The sequence below is a fragment of the Phodopus roborovskii genome, unplaced genomic scaffold (assembly GCF_943737965.1).
Source record: "Phodopus roborovskii unplaced genomic scaffold, PHOROB, whole genome shotgun sequence".
NCBI classification, from domain to species: Eukaryota; Metazoa; Chordata; class Mammalia; order Rodentia; family Cricetidae; genus Phodopus; species Phodopus roborovskii.
In genome coordinates, this window is record NW_026126511.1 from 51,418,048 (window position 1) to 51,445,352 (window position 27,305).

The window sequence follows — 27,305 nt, forward strand, 5'->3', positions numbered from 1 at the left end:
ACTGAAAGCCCAGCGCCCAGAGGTCGCCTGAGGCCCTGTGGGTCGAGGCCAGGCGCTCTGTTTGCAGCAGGGATTCTAAGAGGACTCTAACAGAGCTTGCTGAAACAGGCGTTCCCTTTTCCAGATCATATTCCTCATAAAATCTAAAGCCAGATACATCGCTTGGGCATGCTCCCATTTCACCTCGAGAAAAGTGGATTTGTTTCCAAACTGGACTTGACATCGAGGTCTCTGTTGCGGGTTCCTGTGGCAAGCTCAAAGGAGAGGGCTTTCGATGACTCTAGGAACTGTACAAAGGGACAGAAGTTTGTTCATTTAAGTAATAATCTTAGCTCAGCCAAAGCATTAGTTGTGATTTTTTATTATAAAACGGAGAATGCAGAATTTAAAAAAAAAATGACACGTGCATTCTTGCGCTTGCTGTTTGTTTAGAAAGAACCGAAGGGACAAGCAACTTCATAGTTACAGGCGCCCACTTTAGCAGCAACACCCTATGGAACAGGTTCATGAAAAAATGTCACTTTCAAGAGAGAGAAAAGTAGCCATACGTGAAACTAAAAGGCTAGCTTGGTGAAAACAGACCTTTTTATAATCTCTTGAGTCAAAACCAGCTTTTGCTGAGTAATTTTATTTTTAAGAAATGAGGGGAGGCTAATAAGAGCATGAGTGTCTATTTCACGGGTATCTCGCTCACCAATGTAAATAGAAATGTGGGTAGAGTGGGCCTTCCTTTTCACGGTTAGGGCTGTCTGGTATTTACCAATGTGGTTATGAGGGTAGAAATAAAAAACCAACCCATCTTTTGGAATGACAAAACATTAGGTGGAAATCAACTCTGCCTCCCCAAGATTCGACCTAGAGAACGCCATTCTGCGGCTCTGAAAGACAAGGCCATTTCTGGAGTCATGTGGTTAAATAAATTATTGGTGAAGCCTAGTCCAAACAATGCAAATACATACAAGGACTCCTGTCTCCGGTTTTACAGAGCGAATGACCTCAGTGCGAAAGCGCCTCGAGCAGCTGGAGGGGTAATGGTCGTCTGCTAAGTCCGTCAGATCAGGTGTGGGTGAGCAAACCGTCGACTCACTTAGCCTCTGCAGGTCTTTCCAACACCTGCCCAGACCCACAGAGACTGCTAGAACAAAGGTGTTAGTAAATAAAATAAAGTGTGTGTTAAGGAAAGTATGGGGGTGGGAGCTAGAGGGAAGACTGTGAGAGCTGCTTGAAGACGAATCTATCTGTGCTGGCTGTCTGTGGGGGAAGTGGGGGAAGCCAGGACACATTTTAGCTGACCAGATTGACACCAGCTGCCCTTCCTGAGAGCGCCAGTTGTGTTTAGTTACCTTCACCTCCTGAAGATGCCTTCCCTCAACTGCTAAAGTCTGCAGTCCATAAGGCCTCCCACCTGCCTCTTTCAAACCTGCCCAGGCCGTCTTTGTGGCTGCAGTGACTCCCATGAAATGGAGAGAGATGCCCCTAGAGTTTCGTTAAGTCTTTAAATTGTATAGAACTTTGGTTGTTTGCGTGTGGGCGGAGTGCTTATCCAATTCGAGCAGAGCAAGAATTCAGTGGGCCTGGAGTCCCAAGAGGCCTTTGCGCGACCTTGCGGCGCTCCTCCACTCCTAGCCAAGACTCCGCTAAGAGATCTGCCAGGAAGCCCAACTCGCTCTGTGCCACACTCATTCACTTCTGCAGGGTCCCAAACAGTCTTCAACTTCAATATTTCCATGCAAGATTGGTATAGAATCCATGTCGGCTTTTCCGGAGGTAGGGGAAGCCTCACCGCCCAGAACAGAACCTAGCAACTCCCGGGCTTCCTCTAAGAACAGCTTACCCCCACCTTGGCCAATCTTTACCACCCCACACTTTGGCCTACCACCGACGCCCCGAGGGAAGTGGCTGTGACTGATGCGCTCCGAGTGCTTTCGTTTTACTTTCGTTCCCTCTTCTCCGGCTGGAAAGACCGCGAAAAGAACAAAGTGGGGGCGGAAAGCGGGTGTCTTAACAAAATAGCTGAGACACTGAGACTTAGCCAGGAGACAGGGGACGGGAACCATGACCATGCCTTGTCAAACTCTGACTCTGGCAGGGGTGGGGAAGATCGGGAGGCCTTAACTTGTTTACTAAATGCAAAGAAACGTGACTTGTAGATACTGCTGCAGTCAAACTGTAAAGAAACGAATTTGCTTTCTTAAGATGCTTGTTTCCCAAATGCTGAAAGCAGAATGGAGTAGAAAGGCAGAAAGGTGAGTAGCTAGGGCCTTTGGATAAATTGCAAAGACAATGGAGAAGAAAGAACGAGCTTCAGCCCCTTGGCTCTACAAACCACCAGGAGTGGGCGACCAAAGCCTGTCAGGCCTGCAGCTCCAAGCTTTGGAAAGGAAGCTACCACCAAGAAAGTTCGCTTTGTATTGTCTCGCTTCCTTTCTTAAGCAAGGGCACACACGACCAGCTTGAAACTCACGCTCTAAGCCTTAGAATCTGAGGTCTTCTTTTAAAAAGGAAAAGAAAGCGGGCCTAAACCTGGAAAGGTTTCCCAAAGTCAAGAAAACCTATCGCTTCACCAACTAACTCCTAGGAAAGCGCTACCAGGTTCGGACCCGTCCCTCTTTTCAACTTGGAAGCCCAGCACTGTGTGTAGGGGCCCTGCCCGAGAGGGATGGTGGTCCGAACTTGGGGGTGGGTGGAGGTCCTTCTAAATTGTTTACCACTCTCTAGTTGCCAGGAAAGGTCCAGAGCGTTTCCTGTCCTCATTCCAGCTCAGCCTGTTTTCCTGAGCCAGAGATCTGGTGGCTAACTTATTTTATTCTGATCCTGCAAAGTCCAACTGCGTTCTAAATCAACCTCTCAGGAAAAGAACCAGAAACTACGGAAGTTTATTACGCTTAAACTAGCCACTAGAGCTTGTCCTTATTGTAAGGCCTTCCTTTCGTGTTTACCTCCTCCTTGTTTACACCGAGCTCAGCCAAGGCTTTAGGCCAGCGGGGAGCTCAGTTTCACTTTGGGGTATGGAGGGGCCTATCACTTCGTCTTCGGGGTTTAAAGGCAAGTTTTACCGCTTTTCCTCAATTACTCCTGTGACAGAACAGTACGTGCTCAATAAGTGTATTCCTCTTGTCAAGGATAGGATCTGCAAACTCCTCTGTCTTTAACCAGCTAGGAAAAGCCAGAATAAAGCTAGCGCAAAGCCAGCTGCACCTGCGAGGGAGAACGTCCTTCCCGCGCTTCGTGCGCCCCGCGCTTTTGCCTGGGAGCAGCTGCGAGCCACCCCCGCACCACTCACGCCTGTGGGCCATCAGTGCGCGGAGCGAGGCCTAGCACCCAGTGCCCGCCGGTGCCGCCGCACGAGGGGACAGAGGGACTTGTCCAGGCCGTGGGCTCCCAGGCGAGGCCCAAACGCGCGCGCACTCTGGCAAGCAAGGCGGTGGCGCTCCCTGAGACAGAAGGGGATAGAGACGCAAGAGCGCGCAGGACGCTCGGGGCCACTCCGCACGAGGCGTGGGTGCGAGGATTCCCCCATCGGGTGGCGAGAGAACCGGTACCTAGGTCGTGCGCACCACCGGGGTTCGCGACCCCAGCCACGGGCTGGGGAGCGCAGCTGGGCGGAGGCCGCTGCCACGGCACCGGGCGGGAGGCGCACAGCCCGCGGGAGCTGGTTTTCCCGGGAGGGCACGTGACGGGGTTGGCAGCTCTCGGGCCCAAGCTGGGGGAGGGGGAAGTGGCGAGCAGGAGGCCGGGGGCGGGCGGCTGGCGCGCTGTGTACTTAGGTCGTGTGCTGGGGCTTTTCTCTCCAGGGAGCCGGCCGAAGGGCGGGGGAGGGGCCACCGCTCCGCCTTCTTCTTTTCGCAATGTTGACGCAATCTATAAATAGTGGAACAAAAGGACCAACTTCCTCGGAGCTTTGCTGAAACTGCACAAAAAATCGAGCTGGGGGGTTCCCTGGTCCCCGGCGTTGGGGCGGGGAGCGCTGCGCCGAGGGAGGGGGCGGCGCAGACCGGCCTAGGGGACACCTGGCCGAGCGCAGCCGCCGCTCCGCTCGAGCCCTGCGCTCCAGCGTCCCCACTAGCTGGAGAGCTCGCCCGGACCGGGGGTCTTCCTCCGCCGCTGACAGGTCAGTGCGCACCGCCCCTTTCAACGCTGGCTTCTTTTTCTCCCTCCTCCAGCCTCCACTTTTAGAAAGCAACCGTGCGGGGGGGGGGGCAGAAAATAGAACGAGGCGCAGCAGCAACAGTCAAAAGATCTGTAACCCCAGCCGCGCACCCGGGGAGGGGGTGTGAGTGAGGGGCTCTAGGAGGCGATCTGTGCGTGGCCCCCCGTGAGAGACGAAGCTCGGAGTGCAGGGGGGTGCAGAGCGGGCCGCAGGGTGAGGGGAGAGGGCTCCCGGGAGGCCGTGTGTGCCTCTGGCTCCCTTTGGAGCGCAGACCTGCAGAGTCCGCCTGGTCCTCGGCGGGAGGAATGAGTGGAGAAGCGCTGTCGCCGCCCCAGCGCCCTGCGCGCCCGGAGTTTGGGGGGCAGGGTGGGAGAGGGGGCACCCAGCACTCCCAGAGCGGGGACCTGAGCTCCGAAGCCCACCGCGTCGCTGTGAAGGGGACGCCGAGGCAAGGGAAAGGGCGGAGCTGGCACTGTTGACAGCGGTGCGGGAGCACGGAGGGTGAAAGTTGGGGAGAGGAGGCAGGAGAGGTGGGAGTCTGACTGGTGGCGGGGGGAGCGCGCGCGCGGGATTCGGAGGGGCGTGGATCACGTGATGGGCAGCCACCCCCGCTACAGGCTGGCGGTAGGGGTGACGTCACCACCCTGCCTGCTGGGGGTGGCACTTCCGTTTTCTTTCCCCCAGGGCTGCTCCACAGCCTGCTGCACCGTCAGAGGGGTGGGGGTAGTTGTCCGAGGTCATCAGGTGGTTTGGCTGCAGCCCGGAGGCCGGCGCGGGGGTCTGAAACCCTAGCTGGACTGCCTTCCATTTGCCCCATTGTGTGTTCAGTGGGCGAGGGCGGTGCCCGGTGCCAGCGCCCTCCTCCCCCCTCCCCCCGCTCGGTCGCTCCGAGCTCCAACTGGGCGGGGAGAACTCTGTATGGTCAAGGCCAAGTCTGGCCACCAGCGGGATCTTGAGCCCAGCCCTCGAGGTCTGAGGGACTAGGGTCTCACTCGCTGGACTCGCCCTCTGGGCGCCAGGTGGTTAGGAACCCATCCTGTGGCTGGGCTCCACGGCCCAGCCTGGTGGGTGTGTGGTCAGAGTCCTCCCCACTGGAGCGACTCGATTCCAGCAGTCCTTAAGAGCTATTTTGAGGAAACTCTGGGTTTTGGTGACTCAGCTCGGTGAGCGCTATTTATAGGTAGGTGAGTTAAGAGCAGGGAAATACGCTTCGCTGGGATCGGTCCGCCCTATTACTGCAAAGATCTCTGTTAAGAAGCAACAATTAAAAAGTCTTATGAAAGAAAAATATTTGGTTCTTAGAATCTGTGTTGTAGGTAGGGCGGTGGTGCCACAGACCTTTCAGACCTTTAATCCCAGCACTTGGGGAGGCAGAGCCAGCCTAGTGTATATAGTAAATTCCAGGACGGCCACGGCTGCACAGAGAAACCCTATCTCAAAAAAAAAAAAAAAAAAAAAAAAATCTGTGTTGTAAGACACTGGTCAGGAGGAGAAGACTACTGAGAACAGTGTAAATAGAGCATTTTTTCCGGAGTAAATGGAAAATTTGGGGACTGTCATGACCATTAGCAGGCTTTTGGATAGAGGTTACTGAACCAGGAGTAAAGACCCAACACCTCTCCTAGACAGCTGCTGCATGGAATACAGAGAGAATGAAGTAAAGGGGAACTAACGCTGCAAAGTCCCAACACAATATTCTATAACAGGGGTGTGTGTGACACTTATCTAGCATCAAAAGGCGGGCCTGGTGGAATTACACGTTTATCATTTTTATCACCCAATTTCTTCCAAGAATGTGCAACAAAAACGTGTGTACTGAAGCCTGCATTTCTTCACTAGTGTGTAAAAATGCCATACAAGTCAGTGCTCTTTTGGGTTTCGTGATGTTAATTTTTACATCCTACAGCTTTAGAAACCCAGGGGGCATAAGTTAGAAAGAGTGTGAGGCTGCTGGCCAGAAGGCAAGAGTTAAGTGAGTCTTTTAGCCTGCCTAGCTTCCCTTAAGTAGTGTAACCTAGGGAGTCTCTTGGGAAAAAAAAAAAAAGATGATGTTTCCTTGGGTGCCCAAAGCCAGGTTGATCAGCTGAGAATAGGAAAGAGTGTCCAAAGGAGAACAAAATAGAGTGCACATCGGGGCCTGTAGTCAGCTAGATAGATGTGGGATGGATGGTGGGTGAGGGCTTTGCAAAGGGTTAAGAAAGAAACTGAACAAATTGATAGTCAGGTCCTTCGTTGTTATTCAGAGTAATCATGCCGAGGAATTTTTATTTTTAGCATTTCAGGGTGAACAGATATCATCTTGAGATAGGAAAAAAAAACCAACACAAAACAAAGTGATTTTCTTTCTTCTCCTACAAATCAACAGTAAAATTTATCACGGAGCTTCAAAGGGTTACTCTGTAAGCCAGTTATTGTGATGCCTCAGCTCAGAGTCTTAAGGGAAAACCTCACTGTGCCTTGTCAGGGTCCTCCAGAATTAAAATATGGAATATCAAAGAACTATGAGCTAAGAAAGAAACTGCTAGTAGAACTGGGAAGATGACTCCAAGAGAAGTCATTAGCTATTTGAAGGCAAAGGCTACACAGGTTCTGGTCTCTGGGTGAGGAGGCTCTGACCTCGGGGCAGGACAAGTAACACATAATTTTAACTATGGGAGGCCTTTCCCAGGGGTGTTGGAGATAAAATCTGGCTTTCTGAGGTCACTGAAATATAGGTAGTAGTTAAAGCCATGGAGAGGCTAAGAGGCTAGTTAGCCAGGAACTCTAGGCTACTCATACTCAGGGAAAGTCTGGGGCAGGAGGGAGCTCTTAAGGAGAAGGCTAAGTAACAGCAGTATTGTCCTTAGTGCATGGCTACTGTAATATCAGTCCTGCTACTTGAGAATAAAGAGAACACTGTTGCTCCCTTTATAATACCAAGAAGAGCCACACTTGGTGCTTAGTACTTGCAATCCACTTGGGAGGCTGAGGCAGGAAGATTACCATGAGTTCAAGGCCAAAATGTACTATAGAATATGACTATCTCCAAATCAAAATGGGACTGAAAAGACTTACACTATCAGTGAAAAAGAAAGTATAAGAGTTGTGTGGTCTCCCATTGTTACAGTACATTCTGAATTACTTTAAAATCAACAGTTACTTAGTAAATGAGCTTAACTATGTCAAGGGAACTACAAGTAGCACATTTCTTTGAATAATCAAGGTAAATAATGTATTCCCTATAACCTTATAGCTTTTACAATTCTCCTTAAGCTTCTGTTACCAATGTATCTTCAGTGTTAGGTTAAATATGCTTCCATTTTAGAGATGGAAATAGTGGTTGGGCTACTTTAATAAATTCATGTTCTTCTAAAGGCAATTCAAAATACTTTTGTAATTGCATAATTATGTTTATGAGTCAAAAGCACTATAAACTCATAATATACACATTTTAAAATACGTATATCCAGGGCCTAGAGAGATGGCTCAGCTCTTAAGAGCATGTACAATTCTTCCAGAGGACTGGAGTTTGCTTCTCAGCATCTATTCTTGGAAAACTCAGATTTGTCTGTTACCCCAATTCCAAGGACATCTGTTACCTCTGGCCTCTATGACGTGCGCGCGTGTGCGCACGCCCGCGCGCGAGCATGCACCACACACAATACATATAATTAAACAAAATAAAAATAGATTTTAAAGTCAAGTATTATACCCATATAGTGAACAAATAGATATTTATGAGCCTTTTGTGGGTCACTTAATGATTTTTTTTTTAGTAGCTTCTGAAAAAAAAAAAACTTTTTATTTTTAAATTCTTCTACAGCAGTGATTTTTTTTTTTTTTAATGGACACAGCATTCAGATTACATTAACATACTTTGTTATCAGGGCCCAAACAATTCCACTTCCCTGTGGCTTCATAGCTACCATGGAGGCAGCCCAGTGGAACTTAAGTAAACACTTTTAGATGACATAATGCAGTCTGAAGGAGGGACAGCCTCGACCGAACTGTACTCCATAGATTAGCACATGCTGTTGTTCCATGTGCCAGAATGCTTGCTACCCTAGTGTGATGGCTATTCTTGGTTGCCAACTTGACTGCATCTGGAATCAACTAAAACCCAAATGGCTGGATACACTTGCGAGGGATTTTTTTCTTAGTTAAATCATTTGAAGTGAAATGATTTCTAATCCACTGCTAATGCAGATCTTTGAGATGGGAAGATACACATCTAACCCAGATAATTAAAGGTCCACCTTTAATATGGGCCACATCTTCTGCTGGCACCCTATAAAGAGGACACAGAAAAAGGAAGCTTGCTCCTTCTCTTTGCCAGCTTCCTCTTCTCTCTCGTAAGTTGATTAAGTTGATTTCTTCACTGGCATCAGATCAGCTGGGACATCCAGCCTCATGGACTGAACAATTGCTAAACAGCCATTGCTGGCCTAGCTGGACCAAGGCCTGTAAGCCATTCTATATATACACACATTTATAGATTCATTCTGTAAGTTCTCTTCCTCTAGAGAACCCTCACTAATACAGATTTTGACACCAGAATTGGTTCTAGAGCAACAGAAGTATAGGATGAGTTTTTTAAGTATCTGGAATAGGTTTTTCAATTTGCCAACACCTACAGTTACAGAAGCCTCTCCAGTCACTGAAATCAGTCCTGGAAACTTTGAAGAGTACTGAAAGCCCATGGTGTGAACTGTTTTACAGACTTAAGGAGACAAATGCATTGGATTCACCATTTGTGAGAGGCATCGGATTGGGTGAGTCTGTATATAAAACTTTTGACAATTTGTAGAAAAACAAGGAAAATTATGACACTGGCTTGTTGCTCATAGCATCTCTGGATAAACTGCCAAAGGAAAAGAATGAGCTCTATAATAATTATAAAAAAAATAATCAACTTTTAGCTTTCCAAAAATATGATGAATGACAACAATGAATTCATCTATACACACACACACACACACACACACACACACACACACACACACACATATATCCGGGTGTCCGTGGCACACACCTTTAATCCCAGCACTCGGGAGGCAGGCAGTCAGGTCTCTGTGAGTTCAAGGCCAGCCTGGTTTACAGAGGGAGTTCCAGGACAACCTCCAAAGCTACACAGAGAAACCCTGTCTCAAAAAAACAAAACAAACAAACAAAAAATAGCAATAATATTTTAGTTACAGATAGCTAAGAGCCAAGTATGGTCTAACTTCATTAAATAGAATAACCCAAACTACTTATGTTATTTTCCTTTACCTTTCTATGAGTTCAAAATACAATTTGGAGTGTTTGCAGTATGTACCTGTGTGTGCACCTAAGCAAGGGCATGTGGGGCTCAGAAGAGAGTATTGGATAACTTCTAATGCACTCTTACTTGATTTGGGAGACAATCTCTCACTGAAACTAAAGCTGGCCTTTTGGGCAAGATTGGCTGGCTAGCACGTTCCCAGGATCTGCTATCTCTGCATGCCAACATGGGTGTTGCTCATGCACAGTTTTGACATGGGTTCTGGAAATTGACTCACATCTTCTTGCTTGGATAGCAAATGTTCTTGCCTACTGAGCCATCTCCCCGGGTCTTACAGTTAACTTTTTGAAAGGAATATTTCCAAAGTCAATTAAAATATATAATTCCTATCATGTGAACAAGGCCTTATGTTAATTAAGCATGAGCCTTGAAGTATTCTCTATGAAAATGACCAAAATTTCATGGATGTGGATTTGAAGACAAACTGACAGAAATTGCTAAGCATTTAGGAAAATATTTCTGTACCACAAATGACCTTAGTTACTTCATATTGAACGTTTAAAAAAAAAATGCTGTTATCTGCATGTTTCAAAATTAGAATCACCTTCAAGAAAAGCATGGTTACGAGGTGTTTTTTAATGTTTGGTTCTTTTCTGTAATTGTAATTTCATTGATCATTTGGCTTTGATCTATATTTAAATTTTTGATGTTCTCAACAAACCTTAGTTCCCATATCCTGCTTCCTGAGTCAATGCTTCATTTTTGCTCTTTACTGATGCTTTTTTTTTTTTTCCAGCATAGGCTCCCATGTGCTGTATAGGGTGTGTGTGTGTGTGTGTGTGTGTGTGTGTGTGTGTGTGTAAAGATATATATTCCTTTTGCATTTTCTTTTTTATGACATTATTTTATTTGCATACGTGTTTGTGGGTGTACACGTGGAGGGTGGAGGACAGCTTGTAGGAGGAGTCAGTTCTGTTCCTTCCACCATGTGGGTCTGGGGATCAAATAGATATCAGGCTTGGCAGCAAGCACCTTTACTCACTGACTCACTGAACCATTGTGTTGGCTACTTTTTCATTAACTCTAAGGTGGCAGTTACTTAGATGTTACAGTTTAGGGTTGTGCTGCCTTTGCTGAAAACTGCAGTTTATTTAATTAGTTTGCTTTCTGATGAATGTTGCTTAGAGGAAGGATGAGGTTGGCCTGATGTCCTCCTTTCTTGGAAACAATTATGGGTTCTGCCCATAGGTCTGAAAAGGCTTTCCTTCATTTCTTATGATCATCTTCTTATCCACAGCCAGGTATGGTAGCACATGCTTAGAATCCCAACTTTCAATATGTATAGGCAAGAAATCAAGGTCAACATCAGCCTGGACTACATGAGACCTTATCTTACTGAAACAACACAAGTAGCTTAACCAGGATATGCCTCAAAATTGAAGATTACATGCCTATTTTCTTTGAACATTTCCTGCAAATCTACTTCGCTCCCTAGTTTTGAGAAATTCTCTTCATTTATTGCTTTATGTACCAGATGAGTGAAACTATTACTGTGTCACTTTTGTGTCACTGGGATAGTGTCTTCTTTGCAGTTACTTTGACCTGTTTCCTCCTGCATTTGTTACAAATCCTGCAGTTCCTTAACTTTACCTGTATAACTGAAACTTACTGAGGCCCTGCTCTGTGCCAGGCACCTTTGCCTCTATAATGTTTATATTGAGACGACAAAACAGATGAGTGTGACAGGAAGTAGTGGTGAGAAGAACCCAGATCGACACCAAGAAGGCAGGAGATAACTTCCAGTGGTTCTCAACATGTGGGTTGTGACCCCATGGGGGTCACATATTAGATGTTTACATTGCAATTCATAACAGTCACAAACTTGCAGTTCTGAAGTAACAACAAAATAGTTTTGTGGCTGGGGGGGGGTCACCACAACATGAGGAACTTTATTAAAGAGTCACAGCATGGAGAAGGTTGAGAACCATGGCTTTAGATAGAGTTGTTAGGAGACTATAAATTTGAATTTGAGAAGAGAACTGAATAAAAAGAGGTTGTATACTAGGCAAAGGCCCAGGCAACCTAATGAGAATAGCATCTGAAAAGGCCCAAGGGAAAGCACTGTGTTCACGGCAGAGGGAGGAGACTGTGGTAGAGTGCTTTCTTAGCACGAATAAGGTCCTGTATCTGATCCTCATAACAGCAATAATAACTTTTTAAAAAGTGAAATGCGTTACAAGAGAAAAGATGGGAGAAGAGACTAGAGAAATAGGTTTAATCACAAAAAAATTGTAGGCCATAGAAAATATTTCAAGAGCAGCCACAGAGTAGAAAGAGTGTATCTTGCCAGGGAATATTAACACACATCTTTAATCCCAGCATTGGGGGTGGGGGTCAGGGACAGGGCAGAGGCAGGAGGATCTCTGAGTCTAAGATCAATCTGGTCTATACAGTGAGACCATGTCAGGGCAGGGGGATGGAGGAAGGAGAAGGATTTGGTCAAGCAGATATAGGACTGAAAAAGGAAAACATTACCAAAGTAATGGAGCAACCTCTGTTAGCAGTTACTGTTCTTGCTACTGGGAAAACGGGGATGGGGGGGGGGCTTGCCACTTGCTGCCCCTGTACTTAGGAGGACAGCTGGGGTGATGCTCTGGGGGCCTGGAAATGAAGCAGTGCTTACCTCTCCTTGTTCTTCCTTGATGGGACACAGAAGGAATTCAGTTGGAAAAGTGGAAGTAGATTTTTCAGAGCACCAACCACAGCAACACAGAAACAGAATCTAAAAGGGTTTGTTGCTAATAGGCAACAGTAAACTGGTACAAAGAGGATTAAATGGTGATTTTAGATTTTTGTTTTTTGTTTTTTTTTTAACCTAGCCATCTGATTAATATTGTGACATCTGACAAGATAAAGAGAAAAATGAATGAATGAATGATGATGATGATAATTCAGTAGTCCTTATTAGACATTCAAGAGGAGTTATTGGCCAAACCAATGAAGTAGAATCCAGAACTCAACAGATGGATCAGGGACAGAACACTAATTCTAAGACTCCTAAAGGCTCACAAAACATAAACATGCCAAGTGTGGGTGAGATGAGCTTGGGGGCAGAATGAACCTCCACAGACAGGAAACAAAGCTTTGGTCTATAATCCTGGTGACAGGGGTCAGGGTAGGGTGTTCCAAACATTTGTAAAGAGCAAAATTATCTAGAAAAGAGCTTGTAATGGTTACTTTTCCATTGCTGTAATAGAAAACTATGACCAAGGCAACTTATAAAACTGTTTAATTGGGCTTACAGTTCCAGGGGGCCCCAGGGATATACATGATACTCAACATCCCAGGAGACAAAACACCCTAAATCTAAAAAAATTTTTTCTTCTATTTTTACTGAAAATTAACACTTAAGAGACTATACTTAGGCCAGCCAGATGGTTCATGGGGTAAAAGCGCTTCATCATTCATGGGAATTCAAACTAAAGCATCAACTCTCAGACACTGTGCTCTGACTTCCATACTCACGCACTAGCATGGGCCAGCACATACTTTCTCTTGAGCACAACGTTTCTAAATCTTGAAGTTGCTACTGGCAGCTCTCTAGTGTCAGTCATATACTACAGAATGCTAGTGAAGAAAGGGAACTATGAAGCCACGCAATCCAACTTGTTAGAATAGTTGAGAAAAATATAATTGAGAAGAATATGATTCAATTCACCAACCTAGCTATTTGGGTAGAGGAGGCTCTTAACGTTCTTGTTACAGACTCAAAACCAGTGATGGTTACATATTAAACAAAATCCAAGGAAAAGACCTGATTTAAGACCTCATCTTACCTTTCCTCTTAGAATATTTTTAAGATTTAAATTTGTTTTTAAATGGCTTTTTAAAAATCATTTTAATTAAGCATATGTGTGAGTCTATTTTAGTGCTTGTGGAGGCCAGAAGGTGTGCCAGATTCCCTTTAACTGGAATTACAGGTGCTTGTGAGCTGCTTAGTGACTGCTGGGAACAGAGCTCCAGTCTTCTGGAAGAACACAGCAAGTTTTTAACCACTGAGCCTCCACTGCAGCCTTCCTTTCAGGGTTCCTAGTGAATATCATTTCAGTATTGTGTCTGTGAACACACAAAGTGCCTTTACACTCCTTGGTGCTCATCCACCATGAAACCCATGAACAATGGGAGCCAGTTTGGCTAAGCTGCATCACACCACTCCTGGAAGGAATATTAGTCACACAGCTTCTCAACCATGGCAATACATTCACACGTTATAAAATAAATGCTACCCACCAAAATTGTGCACTATAAGGACATTGCATTTGTTAAATTAGGTTAGACTAATTGCTGTAATAGATCAACTCAAAATAAACAATGCTTCAAATTTGTTTCTTCCTGAAGGGAATTGATAGTTCAGTAAGGAGTTTTGGAGACCTGTCTTCATTTAGGCTTTTAGAAATGGATGTTCCAAGACTTCCTAGGGGTCTTCTGTTGTAGTATGTTGGAAGGAGAGTTTTGGGAGGTTTTTTTTTTTTTTTTTTTTTTTTTTTTTTGGATACAGGATCTCATGTAGCCCAGGCCAGCCTAGATTTGATGTATACATGAGGATGACCTGGAATTCCCTGAGTACCTAGACTAACAACATGTCCTGCATCCAATGTATGCAGTGTTAGGGATCAAGCCCAAGGCTCTGAGCATGCTAAGCAACCACTGTACCAACTGAGTCCAGAAGGAAAGTCTTTTAGGGGTGTGTGTCTCAAAAAAATAGACATCATTCCATTTGTATTCCACTGACTATAATTTAGTCAAATTGTGACTATCCCTAACTGAGAAAATAGCATATGATGTTTCTCTATATGGCCAAAAAGTGAGAACATGGCTTTTGATGTCTAGCTGGGAACTGTTATTTGCTTTGGTGTTTCCCACCATCACTACCGTTATACAACCTCTCAACTGGGAAGTGGCTACAAAATATAAACAAATCCTCAAACTATCCTGCAACTCAGTTTTTAAAAGGATTACACAGCCAAACTTCTGAAATTATAAACAGAGGGTCTGTTACATAAATGTCAGTAAAACAAAAAATTCTAAAGTTGAGATCTCTCTTCTCCATAGTTTCATGTTAATGTGTGCTTCTCTATGCACTAGAAATGACACTGAATGATGATAGCACTCTGACAGCCCATCACACTATGGGGAAATCTGTGACACACGCTAAGTACTGGCATTTTGATGGTGGAGGGAGAGGATATGACCATTGAATTGCTGTTACAGTACCATCACTAGAACTGCCTTCAGTATTCGCTCCCTAACTTGATTGTTGCTGGATGACAATGGGTGGAAAGGGAGGCCAGAGAACGACTTACTCTCACTTCAACCATTTGAAAATCTATTGTGGAAAACATGAAGTACACTTTTATTATCTTATTATGATGCCTCAGCAACCTGGCTGTGTTCTGTCAAAAGGCAACAAGGGATAGTTAAGTATTGCGGAGATACAGGGTCATTTCTCCTATTTCTTTGTATAGAAGAAACTAGGGATTTTCCTAAAGCTAATTATTCATATTAACCGTGTGACCTGATTGCCAAAAAGATTTCTATGAAAATACCAAGACTCAAATTATTTGTATACAGTTTTTACATTTATTTCTGAAAATATTGTTACCAATATATAAATGCTTTTATAACTCTATATGCTTTCCTTTAGTAAACTATCTTGTTTTTAAGCTGAATATTGGGGAACAATTTACTAAAAATCATGTTACATGAATAAAATAGCAAAACTATAGAATCTTTGTATCTAAGTTCCCTTGAAAGACCAAAGAGTCAGAAAGTGTCTTAGAAGACAAAGAGGCAGCCTGTTTGTCTATTGATAGTATCTACTTTTCTTCTTTTTTTTAAAGACAGGATCTCACATAACCAAGACTGGCCTCGAACTCATGATATAGGCAAGGCTGGATGTGAATTAATCTTCCTGCCTGTACCACCTGGATGCTAAAATTACAGGCAGCACTACCACCATTCATGTCAGTGCATGCAACATTTTAGCATTATATATACATATATATATATATATATATATATATGATACTAGAAACACCGCTTTCAATTGAAGTATAACTATATATGAAGTAAAAGCTATAAATAATTGCTAAGAATGTGTAATATGAAAATGAAGTAATGGCTATAAGTAATTGCTAAGAATGTATAATATGAAGTGATTGAAAACTGAAATTTACTAAGATGGGAAAATATGGGAAACAGCAAAGGGGCTTTTTAGACAAAGTCTCATTATATAGATCCAAGGCTGACCTCAAACTCATAATCTTCCTGCTTTAGCTGTCCATGAGCACACCACCACACCCAATTCAGGCAAATCATATATGTGTAAGACATTGTGTGTATTTGTGTGTCTAATTTTAAAGCAATGATGAACATAGATTACCAGAGAAAAAAAGATTTGTTAACTGCTTGCTTAGTATATGTTCAACACACTAGACACAGAAATGAACAAAACTGCAGGAGAGGAAGAAGGTAGTTATTTCCTAAGCATTTTGATAGGCACAAATACTAGAAAGAAGACAGGCACAGTAGCTCACATCTACAATACCAACACTCAAAAGACTAAAGTAGGAGGAGCAAGAGTTTGAGTGTAGCCTGTGCTATATAATGAATTGGAGGCCATCTGGCTGTGTGGTGAGATCCTCCCAAAGGAGAAGCAGGGAAGGGGATGGAAAGGGAAATGGCAATGGACTTTTGGTAAATCAAGCTAAGCTCTTAGTTACAGCACCATGGTTTTCTCTTCTAGGAACTTTAAGACCCACAGTATAATGCAAAATAAACATTGCCCATATAAGGAATCCCAGCTTGTGGGGTAAGCAAAACCTTCAATCTTCTGTCCTCTTTTACCATCCCAATGGCTGGAAGCTTACAGTGTATGACCGCCCTTCTAGAAACAGCCTCGTGCTCAGCATTTGTCTGTGCCCATACTTTAGGCCCCAAAGGCTCTGTTCTGCTTTCCTTCTTGGTGTTGTCACTGAAGGAAAAAGACATTATCATGCTTACTCACTTTTCTTCCATGAAGCAGGTTTCCTTATTCACCCAGCTACACTTGTGTCTGATCAAAGTATTTTCTGCCTGTACAGGTTGGTGGGGAAAGAGGTTTAGTGAGGGAAGGCTTGAGGGTGGGTTATCAAGAAGGGAGCGGCTATTAGGAAGCAGTAACCAAATGAAGGAGCAAGTTTAGCAATGGCTTATCTTTATCCATGGGAAAGAAAGAAAACAAGGAAATGATCAAAGAGTGTAACCTTAGTTTTAAAATCTTGCCACCAACAACTGAGAAACTGGAGAGATATCTTGATGTGGAGAGTAAGGAGGCAGGAGAGAGAGAGGAAGGGAGGAGGAGAGAGAGTGAACCAGTGATGGTAAGCAATCAGACCTTTTGATAAACATGTGGCAGTTAACTGTAATAGAGAAGCTGAGTGAAATTCTAGGGACTGAAGAGAGGATGGAATGAACATCAAATGTCTCCATATAAACTTTGATTATAAGATGAACTATCAATTTCAGGCTAATTACATGCATACCACATGATTCTCCAATTGCAGAGTTCTAAAACATGCAAACTAAGCTATAGTCATAGCCAACTGGCGATTCCTCGAGGAGAGGGTTAGGACGGGGATCATAAAGAGGTTGGGAATGTTCAGGGATGGTGGATTTCATCAGTTTTAAATCATTTTCTTGACTGATTGCACTGATCTTGAGTCGGAGCAGATATTTTATATCATCCCTGATCTTAGAGGGGAAGCATCACTGGATAGAAGATTATCCTTTGTAAACTGACTTCGTAGACCTCTTTGTGTCTCTTTGTGTTACTCTGCTTTCAGGTACTGTGACAGAATAGCTGAAAAATCCAGCTTCAAAGGGATATACCCTTTGTTTGGCTCATGGTTTCAGAGGGCTCAATCAGTGGTAATCTGACCCTGTTCCTTTGGGGCTTTGGTAGCTCAGTGCACCATGACAGGACTGTGCAGTTCTGTTCACCTCAGGAAGCAAAGAGAGAAGCAAGAAAGAGCCAGAACCCACTTTCTGGGTGTGCCTTCAGTGATGTAACTTCCTCTAAGTTGGCCCCAACTCTGAGAGGCTCCACCACCTTCCAGCAGTCATACCTACATCCCAAGGCCTTTGTAGGATGCTGTGAGTCCAAATCACAGCACTTTTTATTTCTAGTCGGCTGAGAGGTGGTGGTTTAAAGGTCTTTCCTGTTTGGTAATCAGTGTTTTACTATGATGAACTTAAATTTTTATGTCGTGTGTGTGTGTGCTCATGCACACACATGCTTGTGTAAGGGTATACACTTGGAAGTCAGAGAACTGGTAGGGATCAGTTCTCTCCTAATATATAGCATGAATTCTAGTTGGTATTAATAATAAAAACCCAGAGACAGCTATTGGGGTTAAAGTTGAAGATCAGAAAAGCAAAGCGGCCAGCTACTAGCTCTTATCTCTACCTCAGACTGAAATGGGCAATCCTGTCTCATGAATCCTCAGACTATAATGCTCTCCACAAAACCTCAGAGTTATTGAATTCCTCTCTCACTCCTGTCTCTACCTCCCTAGTGCTGGGATTGAAGGCATGAGCTCCGTTTCTCTTTTAGACTGGTACACTCTCGTGTAGCCCAGGGTGGCCTTTAACTCACGGAGATCCATCTGCCTCTGTCTCCTGAATGCTGGATTAAGGTGTGTGCCACCATTCCCTGGCCTCTACAGCTAACTAGTGTGACTGCTAGGATTAAAGGTGTGTGGCACCACACCCTGGCCTCTATAGCTAGCTAGTGTGGCTAGTTTTGCACTCTGATAATCGGACAAGCTTTACTTGTTATATCATAAATGAAATATCACCACATACCACATGGATTTTAGGGACTGAACTCAGGTCATCAGGCTCAGCAACAAGCCCCTTTACACAATGAGCTATCTCATCATCCCTGATTTTGTTAAACAAGCCATATATTCCTAGGATAAGTATCAGCTATCTTTTGTAGATATTGCCAGATTTGGTTTTGTAACATTTTCTTTGGAATTCATGTATGTTCATGAAAGAAACCAGCCTGTAATTCTCTTTTGTAATGTCCTTATGTGATTTGAGTATCAGGATAACACTAGCCTCAAAGAATAAATTAGCAAGTAACCTCCTTGTCAATTTTGTAGAAGTTTGTACATTAACTGGTACATTTTTGTAAGGAGTATGGTTTTTCCTCCCACAGCTGGTCTTGTCCTGACACTGCGCCAGCCCCAATTAACACACCGAGACTCTGTATTAGATATAATGCTGTTGGCCAGGTATTAGTTTCTTATCGGCTAGCTCTGTCTTAAGTATTAACCCATTTGTATTAATCTAGTATTTACGCGTGGTCTTCTCTTACTGGGGAGCTGGCCGGCATTCTGCTTTCTCCAGACTCTCCATCTTTACTCCTCTCCCTACTTCCTCTTTCCTCCTTGTCTTCTAGTCCCTCCTATCTTCCTTTCCTATTGGCCAACAGTGCTTTATTCATTAACCAGTATGAGAAACATATATACAGAATGGCATCTCCCATCTCATTTTAGCCTCAATGTTTGGGAAAATCCATGAATGTCTTTGTGGGGATGTTTTAAATGATAAATTCAATTTTCACACAGCCCTTCAGGTTATCTCGGTCTTCTTGAATGAGCTTCTGAATACCTATTTCAAGGGATCTAATAATTTCATCTAATAATTTTATCTAAGTTCTCTATCTACCTCCCAAAACTGTCTGTAATATCCCTTGTCATTTAAATGGGCATAAAGTTATAACATAACCTCTTTAATACATTTTGTTGTTTTGAGAAGGGGATCTCCTGTAGCTAAGGCTAGCCTCCAGAGCCAATATAATTAACTTTTAACTTCCTGTCCTCAACCTCCAAGTGTTGGGATTATAGACATGCCCCACCTTTTCATAACAATATGAAAAGTCATATTGTTAATGTCTTTTCTCTTGTTTTCTTCTCTTTTGTCACTCCTTTTTGTCTTCTAAATCATGCTTGACTAAAGGTTTATCAATTTCTTTGATATAAAAAATGAAAAAAAGTTTTTGTTTCATTGAGACAATTAACTGATTTTCCTTTTTCTTTGTATGTTTACCTTTTCTGCTTTAATAAGGTTAGGACATGAGACCATGGTCTAATATAGGTATTTTATTTTTAAATATCATCCCATACATAGTACTGCTTTAGTGGAATACCACAAAATTTGATGTTTTTATTTTCATTCAGTTCAAAATGCAAAATACCTCCCCCCCCACCTCCATCTGAAACAGGGTTTCTCTGTGTAGCCCTGGCCATCCTGGAAGTTATTCTGTAGACCAGGTTGGCCTTGAACCCACAGATTTGCCTACCTCTGCTTCCCAAGGGCTGAGATTAAAGACGTGTACCACTACTATTGGGCCAAAAAATGCCTTCTAATTTTACCCTGGGTTCCTTTTTTAATCACTAGGTTATCTAAAAGTATTTTAGTTCAAAATATTGAGATTTTCCATATAACTTTCTATTACTGATTACTAATTTAATTCCATTATGGTCAGAGGACATATTTCTCATTATTTGGATTCCTTAACATTTACAAAGACATGTTTTATGGCTTAGAATATAGGCTGGTAAATTTTTCTATAAAAGTTCAATTGGTAAATATTTAACTTTTATGGGACACGTATACACTCTGCCATATATTTTCTTTCTTTTTATAAAAAAATATTTGACAATATTAAGACCATTCTTTGTTCATATCCTATACAAATAGAGGCCAGCATAGCTACAGCGCAATAGTCCGATGACTTGCTATGTGTTTCACATGCCACTTTGAAGAGAATGTATAGTCTACTATTCTTAGTAGTTGCTCCAGAAGAATAAAAAAAATGTTAAGTTTGTACTTGTTGTAGCAATTATTGAAGCAGATGTCAAATTCTGACTGTGGGCTTGTGCCACGGTTCCATCAGTAAAGTACTTGATGTGCAAGGACAAGGAACTAAGTTGGGATCTCCAGAATTCACATAAAAAGCTAAGCATGGGCCAGATTAATGGCAGAGAACCTGGGTTCAATTCCTGTATTCTACTATTCTACTATTCAGACACATATGTCATTATTATAATACTGTTTTATGTTCCTTTTTGCTAATTGAGACACACATGTCCATATAAGGTCATTTTGTTTGATTGGTTGTTTGCCACATTATGGGCCACTTTTTCAGCTTCATTATCTTTAATTAGATACTAAGCATGTTGCTAGACATTCTTCTATTTCTATTAATACTTTTAAGTTTTGTTCTGGGATGCAGTTATATAGAAAAGTTTGATCCTTTTGGTCTTAACAATTTGTCAGAGTTCAGTCTACAACTCACTGTCCAGAGAATAATACAATGGCTGAGAAAATGTAGCAAGATAATCTTTTAAGGTTAAGATTTAGATAAGCAAAAGGCTTCCTAGCTGATCCTAGAATATATTTAATCCCATTTCTGATTTTGAAAATGAAAATAGACATAATTTCAGGCTTCCTAAATGACCCTAGAACAGGAACACTGGGAACAGACTTGACCAAACATTGCAACTTAACCCCTCTAAGTCTGTTTTGGCACCTGGAAAATACCATGGTCATTTACAAAGTAATCTAGAAGAGAAAAAAATTGTTAATCCTACCAAAATAAAATTTGCAGAAATCAAGAGAATTTTACAGCTGTTCTGCATACTATCTCTTTTCCTGTCTCCTGCACAGTATCCAAGTGGTTTAAAAATGAATCACCTAGAGGGTGGAAAGGGAAAGGAGTAGGTAATATAATTCTATTTTAATTAAAGAGGTATAAAATATAAAAAAGGAAGTTGGGCATAGTGGTGTACACCTTTAATCCTAGCACTCAGGAGGCAGAGGCAGAGATAGAGTTCGAGGCCAGCTTAGTATTCAAAGCAAGTTCCAGGACAACCAAGGCTATACAGAGAAACCCTGTTTACAAAAACAAAACCAAAATTAATCATTTTTTTAAAAAAAAATGAAAAGAATGAATCACCTGAAACAGTCACAACTTAGGGAAACCATCTCATAAGATCCTTGCTTGATTCCATCTGCATGTGTAAACTTATTAATACCAGATTCTAGAGTCCTATTGTTTTTAATTAAATGTTAAGAATAATGCTATCCCAAACAGATTCCAGTACTAAAATTAAATTCTATCCAATCTTCCATGTGCAGACACCAGACCACTGAACAGGCACAAGCCAACAAAATTATCCTTAAACCTATAGCTGATGGCACATCCTAATGTTCTGAACAAAATCTGGCCTCTAGACAAGCTAAGGCCTAACCTTTTCTTCTTTCTCTTCAAGTGTTAGCACCTATGGTGCTGTCCTTTCAAGAAGGGGATACACACAGTGTGTGAATCACTTTTGTTTTGTTGAATCAGACATTTATCACAGAGGAGCAATCTTTGTTTGGCCTACCAGCTGGAAATGAATCTCCCTTTCAGAATAAAACAGGGTGATTAGACTTTGCCCTTTAATTTTTAAATTTTCGTTTCAGAAGTAATAAAATCCTTGAGTACTTAAGAGTATTACTAGATAGGAATCCTAGGTATCAGAAAACTCTGATAAATGGTTTTGTGACCTTACTCTTTCTTCTGCCAATGAAAGAGTCACTTAAGAATACTTTTACTCTAGCCTTCTCATGTCCAATACCACGTTCGTGCCTTTTATTTATTTATTTATTTTCTAAAATTATCCTGGTCTGAGCTCTATGCCTGATGTGTTAATCTTCAGGGATAAGAACATTTTCATGCTCTGTTTTGTTTCTTGGGAAACACCCAAGGTTTTGTCTGTGTGTCTTTCCTATGGAAATATGTTCAATGTAAGGTCTACCCTCTTAGGCTTTTAAATATACTGAAATGTTCTTATTGTATTAATTCTGAGAATTGAGGTACTTAAGACTTACACTCCCCAAAAAACGAAGGAAAAAGAAAGGGAAGCCAAAGGAGAAGGGAAGAGACTGGGGGTGGGGGTGGGGGCTAAGGAGAAGGGAAGGAACTAGAGGGGGAGAGCTGAGGGGATGGGAAGAGACTGGTTACACATTGGATGGTGTGAGTTTCATGAGAGTATAAAGACTCTGTCTCTTATACTTGGAGGTTGGATCCACATTTTACCTATAGCATTGCCATCATAAATGATAAATCAGCATGGGCCACAGTCTTCTGATGTTACATTTGGATGTGAAGAATAAAGTTATTACAGCCAGACAGTTTGCAAAGCAAGACTGAGTGGTACATGCCTATAATCTCAGCAGTTAGGAAGCTGAGGCAGGCGAATCATGATTTAGAGGCTAGCCTCAGCTACAAGGTGAGAATCTGTCTCAAAAAAAAAAAAAGTCCTTACTTATAGATAGCTGAAAAATATCACTACTCTTTAGAAGATGAGGTATGGCACTAGCCATAATATTAAATCAGTCTATTTGCACAGTTATACTGTTTTGTGCACTTGTAAAGATGAAGTATGAGATAATACAAAGGGATGCTTCTGAACATTCATTCTGAATTCTCAGTTTCTGTGACATACTCATCTTCAAGGGAGATAAGCATCAGTTAGTCCACTCCACCGCCTTCTATAAATAGCCTTGGCTAAGCTGTAAAGAAAACTAAAAGGGACATGTTATACAACCACAAAACGGCCTAGAACCTTGACACTAAGAGTCCAGCTTGAAACACTGCAGGGAGGGGAGGGGAGTGGGACTGTTTCTGTGTGCCCAGAGGATTAAAAGCCACTGGGATAGAAAAAAAGCATGGCGCTCTTCCTAAAATACCATGTTTACACTCAGACTTTGAAAAAACTTCATAATCATTATATTTAAAACCAATGGAACATTTGTACTAAATTTAGGGCTAAACATAAAGCTGAAGAAAATCTAGTTTGGAGCCAGGCTTTTAAGGCACTTACTTGTTCACTCATCTAGTAACCTTACTTTTGTTTAAAAAAACAAAACAAAACAAAAATTTGAGCTGCAATAGCCTTAATGACTACTCATAACTTTGCTAGATGAAGATGGATTTGCAATGATGGTTATTCACAATATGAATATATTTAATACCACTAAACTATATATTTAAGATGTTTTATACAGTCGTGTTTTCTGTCAGATTTACCTCAGTTTTTAGTTTCTCCAAAATTAGATATACTATCCATAGCTATTTTCCTGACTTAACAGGGTCTTAAAAGTTAACAGTATGGGGTCATCAAATAATTGAACATCAAAATTTAAGAACTAAATTAACATGAAGGCTCTTATGACAAAAAAAAGGAAGTGTTCCTCATAAACCTATCTGTTTGAATAAGTTTCTTCAGAGCTGCCTTTAACAGTCAACCTATTTTAAACAGTAAGAGATCTGATCTCACAGATTTGTTATAACAAACCTTACACATGTAGCACTCAACTCAGTGGTTCTAAAGAACTGGTCACATATTATCAGTCATGGATCTCAGAAACCATAATTCCAATTTCATTTGTTTATTAAAAATGAATAAGAAAGTCAAGCTCATAGACTCCTGATTTCCTGTCCTCCTCAACGTTCAGATACATCCCAAATCATTGAAATCTTCCTGTCATCAACTATAATCTGAAGTTTGCTACTCAGCATAAAGTTTTATTCCCCAATTAATTTCTTTTGCATTTGTTTATTTTGTGTATACATGTGCACAGTATAGGAGAAGGTGTCTGTGGATCAAGCTCAGGTCATCTGGTTTGACAGCAAACATCTTTATTCCTTCCACTTTTCAAACTTTATTTTTGCAAAAGTAGCAAGATAACTTTATTCAAGGCAACAGGATAGTACAAATTAAAACATGTCAATAAGATTGACAGTGGGCCACATGAGTGAGAATACTCAAGGGCTTCAATGTTTTAAATAAATTTTCAAGAACAGATTCATTTTTATTACTTAAGAGCCTCTTTTATCATCTAAATTTACTTCCCAAAATATAGGAATTTTAATAGATGGGACAAAAAGTGAATGCTAACTAATAGTATATATTTCAGAACATATTTAATTCTGGTTGTCACCTTTTGGGAGAGTTAAATTAATCTAACCAGTGAAAGCCTAGACTATGAAGGGTTAAATCATAAAACTACCAAGGAAGCATTAAAGAACCCATTAAGGCTGCTTAACAAGTTGTGACTTGGTTGTCATAGAACTAAAAGTAATAATGGTCATATTTAAAGAGTTACAAGTAAGTGGGACAAATTTGTTCCTGTAGCTTCGGGGTACTTGGACAATAGATCCAACAGTAAGAAAGAGGTATGTTTTAACTCTAAGTTTCTGTGGTTCCAAACTTGAATAGGCTCGATTCCTTCTTCAATGAGTTCTCAAGATGGTTACATTAAAGGGCAGTGTTTCAAAGCACTGCTTCCTGCTTCATCCAAAGTCAGCACCCTCACATCCACTTCAGAAAGAAGATAATTGAAGTAAAGGAGCTTATCCCCCGTTTAGTTATCTTTACTGGTGGAGAGTATAGAAAATTAGCCCTCAAATATTAATTATTAATTGTAAATGAATTTTACTGTAGTCCGTGGTGATTTGTGCTGAAGAACATGAAAGCAAAATGACGCATACAGAAAAGGTAAGTAAAAATAGCTCTTAGCCTTTACACTGTTCATATGAATTTTCACTTCTAGAAACTGGGGCTATAAACAATGCAAGGTTAATTTCCCAAGACAGAAATACACCTCCTTGCACATAAGTAAAACCCCCTCCCCCCACATACACACCATGTAAATGAGTCTAATCACCTTTAGGAGTTGTGACAAAAGATAAAGTATGCACATTGATATTTCATGAAACAAGTCTATCCCACTTGTACAATAAATCTACACCTAAACAATATGTTATCTTAATCTGGTCCTTGATTAAAGAACATAGTTATAAGTCTACAGAGATAGCTGAGTTAATAAAGTACTTGTCTTGAAGGCCTGAGGACATGAGTTCAATACCCAGAGCCCATATTTAAAAAAAAAAAAAAAAAAAAAAAAAAAAAAAACCTCCAGTTGTTGTAATGTACAGTTGTAATCCAGCACTTGGAAAGTAGAAACAGATAAATTCCTGGGGCTAGTTTCAGGCTCAAAAAACAAAAACAAAAAAAAAAAACAAGGTAGATGGGCCCAAAGAATGACACCTAGTGTGTCTTTCATTCTCCATATGTATATTCACACACTTGCATCTGCCACCACCACAGGACAAAATATGTAATCCCATACCATATAAATAGCCTCTAAAAAGGATTCCTTTCCAAGTATCCATTAGCTACATGGGAAAAATTATCTAACTTATTTAAACAAAGAAAATATCAACCTAAAATAAATCTCAAATTTGAGTAGAATACAAAAATCATTAAATTCACAGGACAAGCTCTCCACATTCCTACCAACAAATTACTATGTGATCTCTAGGTGTATAATTTCGGTGGTAGACCAGATGCTATATTTAATTAAATAGTTGTTCATCTTGCGATCTGACATGTTGTAGACCTTGAAAAAAGAAATTAAAAATACCCCATGAGTTTCTCTAAACAAAGAAGTACAGCAAAATAATTAATTAAGCAAAATTTTCATTTATTTATATTTTAAATATTACCACAGCCACACAACACATGGAAAATGGCGGTGTGCTGGCCAACAAGGTGGCTTGGTGGGTAAAGACACTTGTTGCCAATGCTGATGACCTTACTGGCCTTACTTTGCTCCCCAGGAACCATATGGTGTAGGGTGAGAATCAACTTCTCCACCTTGTCTTTTGACCTCTATATGCATTTGGCATGCATGAGCTTCCCTCGCATGACATATATACACATAAATAAGTGTCTTAAAAACCAAACAGAATGATTGTTTGCATGTTTCCTTTGCTGTACAATTACAAGATTGTAAAGTTAGTGGCTGAAAACAACAAAAAAATGTTTTGCCTTATAGTTTTGAGGGTCTGAAATCCAAAGTTGGTCTCAATACCACAAAGCCCAGATGAAGGCAGAGCTGTGATTCCTCTGGAGGCTCTAGGAAACCCATTTTCCACTTCTAGAGCTCACAAACTATTCCTTGGCTCCAAGCATCCTCCTATCTTCAAATCACCAAAACCTGGATGAGCCTTTCTCTCATGTATTACTGCCCCCTCTCTCATGGTTCCTTCTACCACACCCAAGAGAACCTATGATGATACAGGGTCTACAAAGACAATCTAGAATAATCAAGTTTGAGACCAAATAGTGGTCTTAATTTCAATCACATCTTAACTTCCCTCTTGACTTGTAAACATTGTGTGTTCAGATTCCAGAGGTGAAGACACAGCCATCTTTGAGCATTCTGGTAGGCCTTGTTCAGCTAGCCATATGTACAATTAGCTTTTCCTATGGTTTTCTTCAGAACCTCCATGGCTAATCATCCATCTCAGAGACTCCATGGCCTGTTCACATGCACACTATTCTAGAGAATATGTCTGTATCTTTCAAAGTTTAGGAATCATGGGATTTGCTCCTAGACCACCCAGTTTCTTCACAGCACACTTATGGTAGCGTCCACAGTGCACAGCTTTAGATTGGCTTTCTAAAACATTTTAAACTATAACCATAAGACCCTTGTTTTGAGTTGAAAGTTTTCCTTGTATTTTTCTGTTTTTATAAGTCACTGTAATCATCTGAATTATAGTTCATACTTTTCAACATTATCAGGCATCATTTTTGATGATGCTAATAAACCCAGTAATTTTCTTTCAATTTCTAAAAAAAAAAAAAACAAAAGATCAATTTACTAGTAGCTATTTCATATTCAACTCCCACCCCCACCTTTACTAATATATTTAAGGCTGAATAAATATATTCTGGTATGATTTCT

General features: G+C 41.6%; 1 protein-coding gene and 1 long non-coding RNA gene across 3 annotated transcripts in view; one reads left to right on the top strand and one right to left on the bottom strand.

The window, feature by feature from the left end:
- The window catches only part of LOC127230298 (GTP-binding nuclear protein Ran), a 1,116,469-nt gene that overhangs the window by 864,899 nt on the left and 224,265 nt on the right, over positions 1-27,305 (bottom strand). The gene's annotated exons all lie outside the window — the stretch shown is intronic.
- Positions 3,702-27,305, top strand: part of LOC127230303 (uncharacterized) — a 55,794-nt gene continuing 32,190 nt past the window's right edge. The window contains exons 1-2 of one of the 2 annotated variants that reach the window (XR_007835173.1): positions 3,702-4,111; positions 8,849-8,901. This is a non-coding gene — a long non-coding RNA (uncharacterized LOC127230303). The remainder of the gene's footprint in view (positions 4,112-8,848; positions 8,902-27,305) is intronic. The other variant, XR_007835172.1, reaches the window with a different exon arrangement.